Genomic DNA, 10,465 nt, shown 5'->3' on the forward strand with positions numbered 1-10,465 from the left:
ATATATATATATATATATGTATGTATGTATATATTACAAATAGTTCCTCCCCTCTTCCCTCCCCTTTTTTAAAATGTCTTTGGGGTAGAGACCTAGCAGTGATATTGCTGGAGCAAAGGGTATGTAGACATCTAGAAAATCATTGTGTTGAGCTAAAAATTAAGGTTCTAATAAATACCACAGGATCATAGAATTTAGAAAAAGGAGAATGCTGGAGTCAGCTTGAATCAGTTCTATAGTGCTAATTTTCAGTGTAAGTGGAAATTGGAAATTGGCAGGAAAAGTAGGACTTAATTTATTGAGTTTTTTATTTGTTTAGTTTTTTAACAAGTGATGAAGAAAATATTAAACAGATTACTTTGTTTATTTAGTATATTATATTCCCCAGATACTTTTAACATTCAGTTTTAAAGCCTTGAGTTCCAAATTCTCTCCCTTTCTCCCTATTGCCCACCCCATTGAGAAGGCAAACAATTGTATATAGGCTATACATGTATAGTAATGTAATGAAAAATGTTCCCTGAACAGTCACGTGGTGAAAGAAAATATAGACCAAAAAATCCTTCAAAAAATAAAATTAAATAAAGGTATGTTTCAATTTGTATTCAGACCCTCTCTGTTCTTTCTCTGGGGATAGTTAGCATTTTTCATCATTTTTTTTATCAGCTATCTTGTATCATTGGATTGCTGAGAATAGTTAAATCATTTACAGCTGATTACCTTACAATATTGCTGGTATTTTGTACTCAGTACATTTCACTGTACATTGGCTCACATAAGTCTTTCCAAGTCTTTCTGAGAGCATCCTGCTCATAATTTCTTATAGCAAAATACTGTGCCTTTTTATAATTTTAATAATAATTATTATTTTATAATCACACACTACAATTACTCTAGGCATTCCTAAATTGATGGATATTCCCTCAATTTTCAATTATTTGCCACAAGAAAAGAGCTACTATGCACATTTTTGCACATATAGAACCTTTCTGTTTTTGTTTTTTATCTCTTTGGGGATTCAGACCTTGTATTGGTATTGCTAGGTCAAAGAATATGCAGAGTTTTATAGCTGTTTGAATGTAGCTTCAAATGGTTGGATCAGTTCACAACTCCACCAATATGCATTAATGTCTCATTTCCCCCCCCATTCTCCTCCCTCATTTGTCATTTTCCTTTTCTGCCTTATTAGAAAATTTAAGAGGTAAGAGGTAGTACCTCAGTATTGTTTAATTTACATTTCTCCAATCAATAGTGAGTTAGAGCATTTTTTCTTATGTTTATGGAAAGCTTTGATTACTTCATCTCAAAACTGTTGATTTTTTTGATCACCATGATCATTTATTAAGCAGGAAATGACCTTTTTTTTTACAAATTTGACTCACTTCTCTGTATGATTGGGAAATGAAAATTTTCATAAAGTAATTTGCTTCAAATTTTTTTTCACAGTATTGCTAACTGTATTTCCATTCATCTTATTTCTCCCCTTTTATTCTATTATTTTTCCTTTCATCTTGTCCTACCTCAAATGTTTTATTTCTGACTGTTCCCTCCCCATTCTGCCTTTCCTTCTATCACTCCCTCTTTCCTTATCTCCCTCCCTTCCTATTTTTCTTTGGGTAGGATAGATTACTATATCCAGTGGAGTATATGTTATTCCCTCTTTTAGACATTACTAATTAAAATAAGGTTTAATCACTCTCCTTCACCTCTCATCTCTTCCCTTTTAGTATAAAAGCTTTTTCTGACCTATTTTATATGAGATAATTTATCCAATTCTTCTTTTTTCCATACCCTTTCTCCCAGTATATTCTTCTGTCATCCCTTAATTTTATTTTTTAAATGTTATCCCTTCATATTCAACTCACTCCTACATTCCCTCCCTATGTATACTCCTAACTGCTCTAATAAGACAAAAATTCTTGTGTTACCAGTATCATTTCCCCATGTTGGAATGTAAACAGGTTAATTGTATTAAATCCCTTATGATTTACCTTTCCTATTTACCTTTTTATGCTTGTTTCCCTTGAGTCTTGTATTGAAGAGCACATTTTCTTTTCAGTTTTGTTCTTTCATCAGGAAAGTTTGAAAGCCTGCTATTTCATTGCATGCCCATCTTTTCCCCTGTAAGAATACGCTCAGTTTTGCTGGGTAGTTGATTCCTGGTTGTAATCAAAGTTCTTTTGCCTTCTGGAATATCATATTCCAAATACTCTGATTCTTTAATGTTGAAGTTGCTAAATCTTCTGTTATCCTGTCTGTGGCTTCACAATACTTGAATTGTTTCTTTCTGGCTGCTTGAAATATTTTTTCTTTGAACTGGGAGCTCTACAATTTGACTGTAATATTCCTGGGGATTTTCATTTTGAGATCTTTTTCAGGGGGGTGATTGGTGAATTCTTTTAATTTCTATTTTACTCTCTGGTTTTAGAATATCACGGAAAGACAATCTAAATAAAATGGATGAATATTAACAAAACTATAAAAGATGAAGAAATTAAATACTTAACTCCTTCCCAGAAAAAGAAATTTAACAAGCTAGCAATGAGCTCCCTAAGAAAAAAATCTCCAGGACCAGATGAATTCACAATTGAATTCTACGAAACATTCAAGGAACAATTAATTCTGATTCTATATAAACTATTTGAAAAAATAGGTGAAGAAGGTCTGTCAAATTCCTTCTATGGCACCAATGTGGTGCTGATACCTAAACCAGAAAATTATAGATTAACTTCCCTAATGAATTTAGATGTAAAAAAGGGCTGCTAGGTGGCACAATAGATAGAACATTGGATTGACCTTGGATTCAGGTAGATGGGAGTTTGAATCTAGCCTCAGATATTCGCCACTTACTAGCTGTGTAACCTTGGGCAAGTCAGTTAATTCCGATTGCCCTGCATCCAGGCTCATCTCCAGTCAGCCTGATTCACATCTGACCACTGGATTCAGTTGGCTCCAGAGGCGAAAGTGAGGTTTGTGACTTAGCACAGCATCCCCTTCACTCAAATCCAAATCACATGCTTGTCATGGCATCACCTCCTTGATGTCATGGTCTTCTTTGAAAATGAAGGACAGGGGCGGCTAGATGGTATAGTGGATAAAGCACCAGCCCTAAAGTCAGGAGTACCTGGGTTCAAATGCAGTCTCAGACACTTAATAATTGCCTAGCTGTGTGGCCTTAGGCAATCCACTTGACCTCACTTGCCTTGCAAAAAAAAAAAAAGAAAATGAAGCACAAGCATTATTATTATTATAAATGCAAAAAAATTAAATAAAATATTCGCAAAGTAATTACAGCAAGTTACCGTTAGTATAATACTCTATGATCAAGTAGGATTTATACCAGTAAAGCAGGGTTGGTTCAATATTAGGAGAACAATCAGTATAATTGACCATATCGATAAAAAAACCTAAAAATATAATATGATTATTTCAATAGATACTGAAAAAACTTTTGACAAAATAAGCACCCATTCCGATTAAAACACTAGAGAGCATAAGAATAGTGTTCCTTAAAATACTCTGTAGTATCTATATAAAAATCATCAACAAATGCTCATTTTCATCACTATAATTCTATATTTTATTAGAAATGTTAGCTGTAGCAATAAGAGAAAGAAAAGAAATTGAAGGAATTAGAATAGGTAATGAAGAAGCAAAACTCTCACTCTTTGTAGATAATATGATGGTATTCTTAGAAAATCCTAGAAAATCATCTAAAAGCCTACTTGAAAAAATTAACAAGTTTGGCAGAGTTGTAGGACATAAAATAAACCCATATAAATCATCAATATTTCTATATATTACTAACAAGACACTGCAGCAAGAGATACAGAAATTCCATTTCAAATAACTATGAACAACATAAAATATTTGACAGTCTACCTGCCAAGGCAAACTCAGAAACTGTAAAAATTTTCACACTAATAAAATCAGATCTAAACAAATGGGCGAATGTCAATTGCTCATGGGTAGACTGAGCTAAAATGATAAAAGTGACAATTTTTCCTAAACTAATTGCTTATTCAATGACATACCAATCAAACTTCCAAAAAAAAACTTTACTGACATAGGAAAAATAGAAACTAAATCGATATGGAGGAAGAAAAGATCAAGAATATCAAAGAAATTGAGGACAGCTAGGTGGCACAGTGGATAGAGCACTGGCCCTGGAGTCAAGAGAATCTGAGTTCAAATTTGGCCTCAAATACTTAATAATTACTTAGCTGTGTGACCTTGAGCAAGTCACTATACCCAATTACCTTGTAAAAATAATAAAATAAAAGGATCAAAGGAATTAATGAAAAAAAATTCAAATAGCCAGTGATGAATCAGTGGAATAAGTTAGATGCAAAAGAAACAGTAGTAAATGACTATAGTAATCTCCTATTTGAAAAATCCAAAGATACCAGCTTCTAGGATAAAGACTTACTCTTTGGTAAAAACTGCTGGGAAAACTGGAAAAAGAGTATGGCAGAAACTAGGCATTGAACAATATCTCACACCCTATGCCAAGATAAGGTTAAAATGGGCACAGGATTTAAACATAAAAGGTGATATCAAAAACCAATTAGAAGGGAGCAGCTAAGTGGTGTAGTAGATAAAGCAGCAGCCCTGAATTCAGGAGGACCTGAGTTCAAATCTGAAAACAGACACTTAATATTTACTTAGCTGTGTGACTTTGGGAAAATCACTTAACCCCATTGCCTTGCAAAAATTAAAAAATGAAAACAATTAGAAGAATGAGGAATAGTCCATCTGTCAGATCTATGGAAAAGAGAGCAGTGTATGGCCAAAGAAGAGATAGAGAATATTATAAAATACAAAATGGCTAATTTTTATTACATTAAATTGAAAAGGTTTTGCACAAATTAAACCAATGTTACCAAGATTAAAAGGAAGGCAGTAAATTGGGAAACAATTTATACAACTAATGTTTGTGACAAAGGACTCATTTCAGAAATATATAGAGGTCTCAGTCAAATTTATAAGAATACAAATCATTCCCCGATTGATAGATTGTCAAAGGATATGTAAAAGCAAATCTAGGATGATGAAATTAGAGCTATTTATAGTTATATTGAAAAATGATTAGAAAAAATGATTAGAAAAATGCAAATTAAGGCAACTTTGAGGCATTACCTCACCTATCAGAATGACCAATATGAATAAAAAGGAAAAATCACTTTTGGAGGGGATGTGGGAAAACTGGGACTCTAATGCACTACTGATGGAGTTGTGAGCTGATCCAATCTTTCTGGAGAATAATTTGGAATTATGCCCAAAGGGCAACAAAAACGTGCATAGCCTTTAATCCAGCAATACCAGTATTGGCTCTATAATCCAAACAGATCATTAAAAAAGGGGAAAAACCCCGCAAATACAAAAGTATTTATAGCAGCTCTTTTTGTAGCGGCAAATAATTGAAAATTAAGGGAATGTCCACCAACTGGGGAATGACTAAACAAATTGTGCTATATGAATGTGATGAAACACTGTTGTTCCATGATAAGAAATCATGAGTCATGGGACTTTGGAATAGCCTAGAAAGAATTGTATGGACTGAAGCTGAGTGAAGTGAGCAGAACCAGATGAACATTGTACATTGTAACAGCAACACCAGTGATGATCAACTATGATGGACTTGTTCATTTCTTTTTAAAAAAAAATTTTTTTTAGGTTTTTTTCTTTTGCAAGGCAAATGGGGTTAAGTGGCTTGCCCAAGGCCACACAGCTAGGTAATTATTAAGTGTCTGAGACTGGATTTGAACCCAGGTACTCCTGACTCCAAGGCCGGTGCTTTATCCACTACACCACCTAGCTGCCCCATGGACTTGTTCATTTCAACAATACAATAATAAAAAACAATTCTAACAGACTTGTGATAGTAAATACCATCGATATTAAGAGAAGGAACTGTGGAGTTTAAATGCAGACCAAAGCTTATTATATTCAATCTTAATAGTTTTCTTATGTATTATTTTTTCTTTGTAATATTTTCACCCTTTTTGATTTTACTCTTCATTCACATGATTAATATGTTTAACTATACTTTATATATGATTCATTAGATGTATATATGATTCATTAGATTGCTTTCTGTTATGGAGAGGAGGAAGGGAGAAAAATGTGAATGTGAGACTTAAACTTGCAAAAAATGATTGTTGAAAACCACTGTTGCATGTAGTTGGGTAAATAAATAAAATATTATTATTATTATTTTTACAAAGAAAGAAGGTTAGGTGATTTGCCCAATATCAAACAGCTAATTATGTATTAAATGTCTAAGGCCAGATTTAAATTCAAATCCTCCTGACTTCAAGACCTGTGCTTTATCCACTGCACCACCTAGTAAAATTATAAAAAAAGATTAAAATAAAAACAAGCTACCAGGACAATTTTGCATGATTATTTCTTGAAAGATGATGTCTAGATTCTTTGTTTTTATCATGGCTTTCAACTAGTCCAATAATCTTTGAATTAATTCTCCTAGATCTATTTTCCAGGTCAGTTATTTCACATTGTCTTCTATTTTTTCATTCTTTTGGTTTTGCTTTCTTGTTTATTGATTTCTCATAAAGTCATTAACTTCCATTTTCTTTGGCGAACTTTTGTTCTCTTTTGTTCATTAATTTTTGTTATATTTTTTAATATTTTTGTTATATTTTTGTATATTTCTTCTTAGCATATATTTTAATCTTCCTTGTCACTTTAGTAACTTACTATGATCATCATTTTTTTTCTGTCTTCTCATTTCCCCAGCCCATTGCTTGATTTTTAATCTGTTAAAGTAGGCTCTGCTTCCAGGGAGGAGGGCACACTGTTCCAAGCTTCAGGATTTTAGTGCAACTGTTTCAGAGATAATTCTAGAGACCTGTAAATTTACAGTTCTTTCAAGATGGTATGATCTATGAGAGGTGTTACTACTTTTCTGACCTGTGTTCTGGTCTGTGAATGAGAAGTATTCTTTTATTCCCTGGAACTCTGAGGAAGGTCCCTGCTCTGAGTCCACAAACTCTGGTGTGTTAGATCTGAGTATGGGCAACAGAGTCCTGCCTTAGTGCTAGCAAGGAGTCCCTTGTAATTGCTTTCTGACCAGTTCAATCTGCTGACCATCTGTGGACTGAAAACTCAGGAAGCAGCTGCTGTCACTGCTGGTTCAATGATTCCCAAGGACTGTTCCTTGCTTACAAGGGCCAGGGCTGTACTAGGCTGACCTATGTTGGACTGGCTCCTCTCTTATCCTGATACAAAAGACTTTCCTACCTATTTTCAATGTCGTCTTGCACTGGAAAATTGTTTCATTCCATCTTGTTGTGGGTTCTGCTGCTCTGGAATTTGTTTAAAACTATTATTTAAAGGTATTTGTAGGCATTTGGGGGAGAGCTCAAGTGAGTTCCTGCCTTGCCATCTAGGCTTTGCATATAACAAATAGATTAAATTTTTTATCAAGAGAGTGGGTTTACCAGAAGATCCTTGAATGTAGAGATCATGTAATCTAATCTCTACATTGTATGAATGAGAAAATTGAGTTCTAGTACTATGAAATGATTTGTGGAAAGTCACTTGGGTAGGAGAAATAAGTATAAGAGTCAGTGAACTAACAAAAGTATAGCAATGACACCAACAGCAAATTTATATTCTCTCCTTTTACCAGGGTCTTCACTGCTGCATATTAAGTAGAATGTGTTGCAACTTTTATTCTTTTCTAATTAACACTTTACCACATTTTCTCAAGCTATCCATGCTATCACTTTTCCTTCCCTCTCAGCAGAGAATCTTGCATCACTGTCTTAAATTTCAATAAAAATATCTAAACTATTCATATTGAATTTACTCTTTCCCATTTTTCACTACTATACCTCAACAGCCCCATATTTTGTTCCTTTTCTCCAGTCTTAGAGGGTGAGTTGATCCTTTTTGCCAAGGGTAATACTTTTACTTGAATTTTTCATATCCTCTTGTTCCCGCTCTTCTAGGAATTTGTGCCTTTGAACATTTCCTCTCTTCTTCTAATTTTCATCCTCTCCTGAAGACTCATTTTTCATTCTTTGGTGTTTACAAATTTAACCAAGTCCCCTCCATTATTAAAAAAAATTCCTCTCAAAATATCACCATGGTCTCCATTTATTTCTTCTACTTTTCATCTCTCCCTCAATCTACTTCATTCCCTGAAATTCATATCAATTTTTCTTCAATATTAATTGAAATGGGTGATTAACAATTTATTTATGACTAAATACAAAAGCCTTTTCTGAGTTCTCATTTTTTTATGCTTCACTATGGCATTTGACTCTGTGGGATGCTACTTTCTCCTGGATACCTTCTCCCCTGGATTTCCACAACATGAGTTTATCATTGGTTTCCTTTTACCTATTGGGTGTATGAGTAGATTATAATCCCAGTTTTTGTCCTGGGGACAGAATTTGGGGGGAGGGGACCTACAAAGGTCAAAGAAAACAGTTCTCAAAACTGGTAAATTCATATGAGATCATAAAGAAAGATATCAGGAATTCTGTTTGAAGTTAGATATTTCTGACAAGTAGATAGGACACTTGGACTCAGTGCCTTTAATTCAGGATGTTGTTGTTCAGTTATTTCAGTCATGTCCAATTCTTTGTAATCCAATTTGGGGTTTCCTTGACAAAAATACTGAAGACATTGCCACTTTCTTCTCTGGCTCATGTTTCAAATGAAGAAATCAAGGCAAATGGGGTGAAATGACAGCAAATAATTGTAAGTGTAAGGACTCAGGATGACTAGGATTTGAATCTTACCTTGCCAGTGTATCTGCCTTCAAATGATGATGTTTGGGAACTAAGATAATAATGAAATTGCCAGAGAGAATTTCATGTTGTGCTTGGACTTGTTTTCCAGGAGGTACTATTTGCTCCCCTAACTCTGTAATTAGTTATCTTGGCTTCAAAGGATGGATATCAAGTCTTTCTGGATGAACTAATGCCTTCTCACTGTCTAGAAGAGAACTGCTTTCTTATATTTGCTATAAGGAATGGTTTTCTGGAAGGGGAGGAGGAATACCAAGAAAATCAAGGTGAAGTAAAAGCAAAATGTCAATAATTTTTTAAAGAGTTCTATAATCAATAACATAAGAGGTTAACTTGGAAGCAGGCTATCCAACTAAGCAAGTCCTAACCATTACAGAGAATTAATAATAAATGTCCACAAATAATTTGTACTGAGTTGGAAACCAATCCAATGAGAGGCTGGGGGAGGGGAAGAGGGGAGAACTTCTCTTTTCTATCTGAATCCAAGGAAAATGACTCCACTGGTTAGTCAAGTCAAAAGTTTGCTGCCTTCAATTTCACCAATACATCTAGCATCATGACCAGGTCCTCAGGGGGTTGAGATGGTTTGTTAGCACAACTCCCCATTCTCTGGAGCCCTCTTCTGGAGGTCCTTCAGTATGAGCAACACTTTGTTCATCAGCTGTATGTTCTTGATTGAAGAGTGAGATGTTGTTTCTTGCACCAGTCCTACCTCATTGGGGTCAAGGTTTACCAATGATTAGTAAAACCTTGGGATAGAAGGACAACCTTAATCATAGCAGAGAGGGAATGATTTGCAAATAGGGAGATCTGGGGTTTCAACCTAATGCTCCAAAGCTCTGGTAATTTTATATCAGTTCCTTCTGTTTCCTTCTGGTGCCTTGCCCTATTGAATAAACTCCATTTTGACAGAGAGCCAGCCTCTTCCTGAACGACTTAGCGCAAATGAATCCTCATGGATTCATATACTCAATATGGTCAGAACTCCCTCTGTCCTAGTCATTTTGCATTAGAGATGTGCTGTAGCCAGCTCATCCAGACTTCTAAATCAGATTAATTTTCAATGTGAGCATTTAAACCTCAGAAATCAACATGGGCTTGAATTATTGTTTTGTTGATTGCCTAGACTTAAGAAAGATGGAGAAAATAATGCAGATTAAACCTAAAAGTGTGGCACATCTTTTTAGTAAGCTAGTTGTTAAAATTTTACCAGCACACCTCTGATAATCACCTACAAAATCCAGACTGATCCTGGTCTAGGGGTTCCCAGAAACTACCTAAAAGCATCATGGTTTTAGGAAAGTAGGGAAATTGATGCTACTATTTTAACCAAAGAATACAATTGTCTTTCACAAATATTGTATTGAATTTGATGGGGTGGGAAGAGAGGATGGTGGGGAGGGAAGGTATGGTTGTCTTCTCTGGGCAGGGGTGGGGGGAGTCTCTGTAAGTGTCTCTGATATAGTTTTATCTGTGTCTTTCCCCTAGTGTGCTGGTTAATAGAAAAGAAGTTAGAGGAAAGTATATTGGTTCCACATGTCTCTTTATCATTTAGGTAGGAAGTTACCCATGGATCTCCAATAAGAAGGGACCTGTGAGGTCATCACAATTTTTGATACTCAGGACTGGACTACTATAAAAATTCTAGGTATTTTAGATTATAATAGGGAAGAAAACTTCCC

This window comes from Macrotis lagotis, chromosome 5, assembly GCF_037893015.1.
Source record: "Macrotis lagotis isolate mMagLag1 chromosome 5, bilby.v1.9.chrom.fasta, whole genome shotgun sequence".
Classification (NCBI taxonomy): Eukaryota; Metazoa; Chordata; class Mammalia; order Peramelemorphia; family Peramelidae; genus Macrotis; species Macrotis lagotis.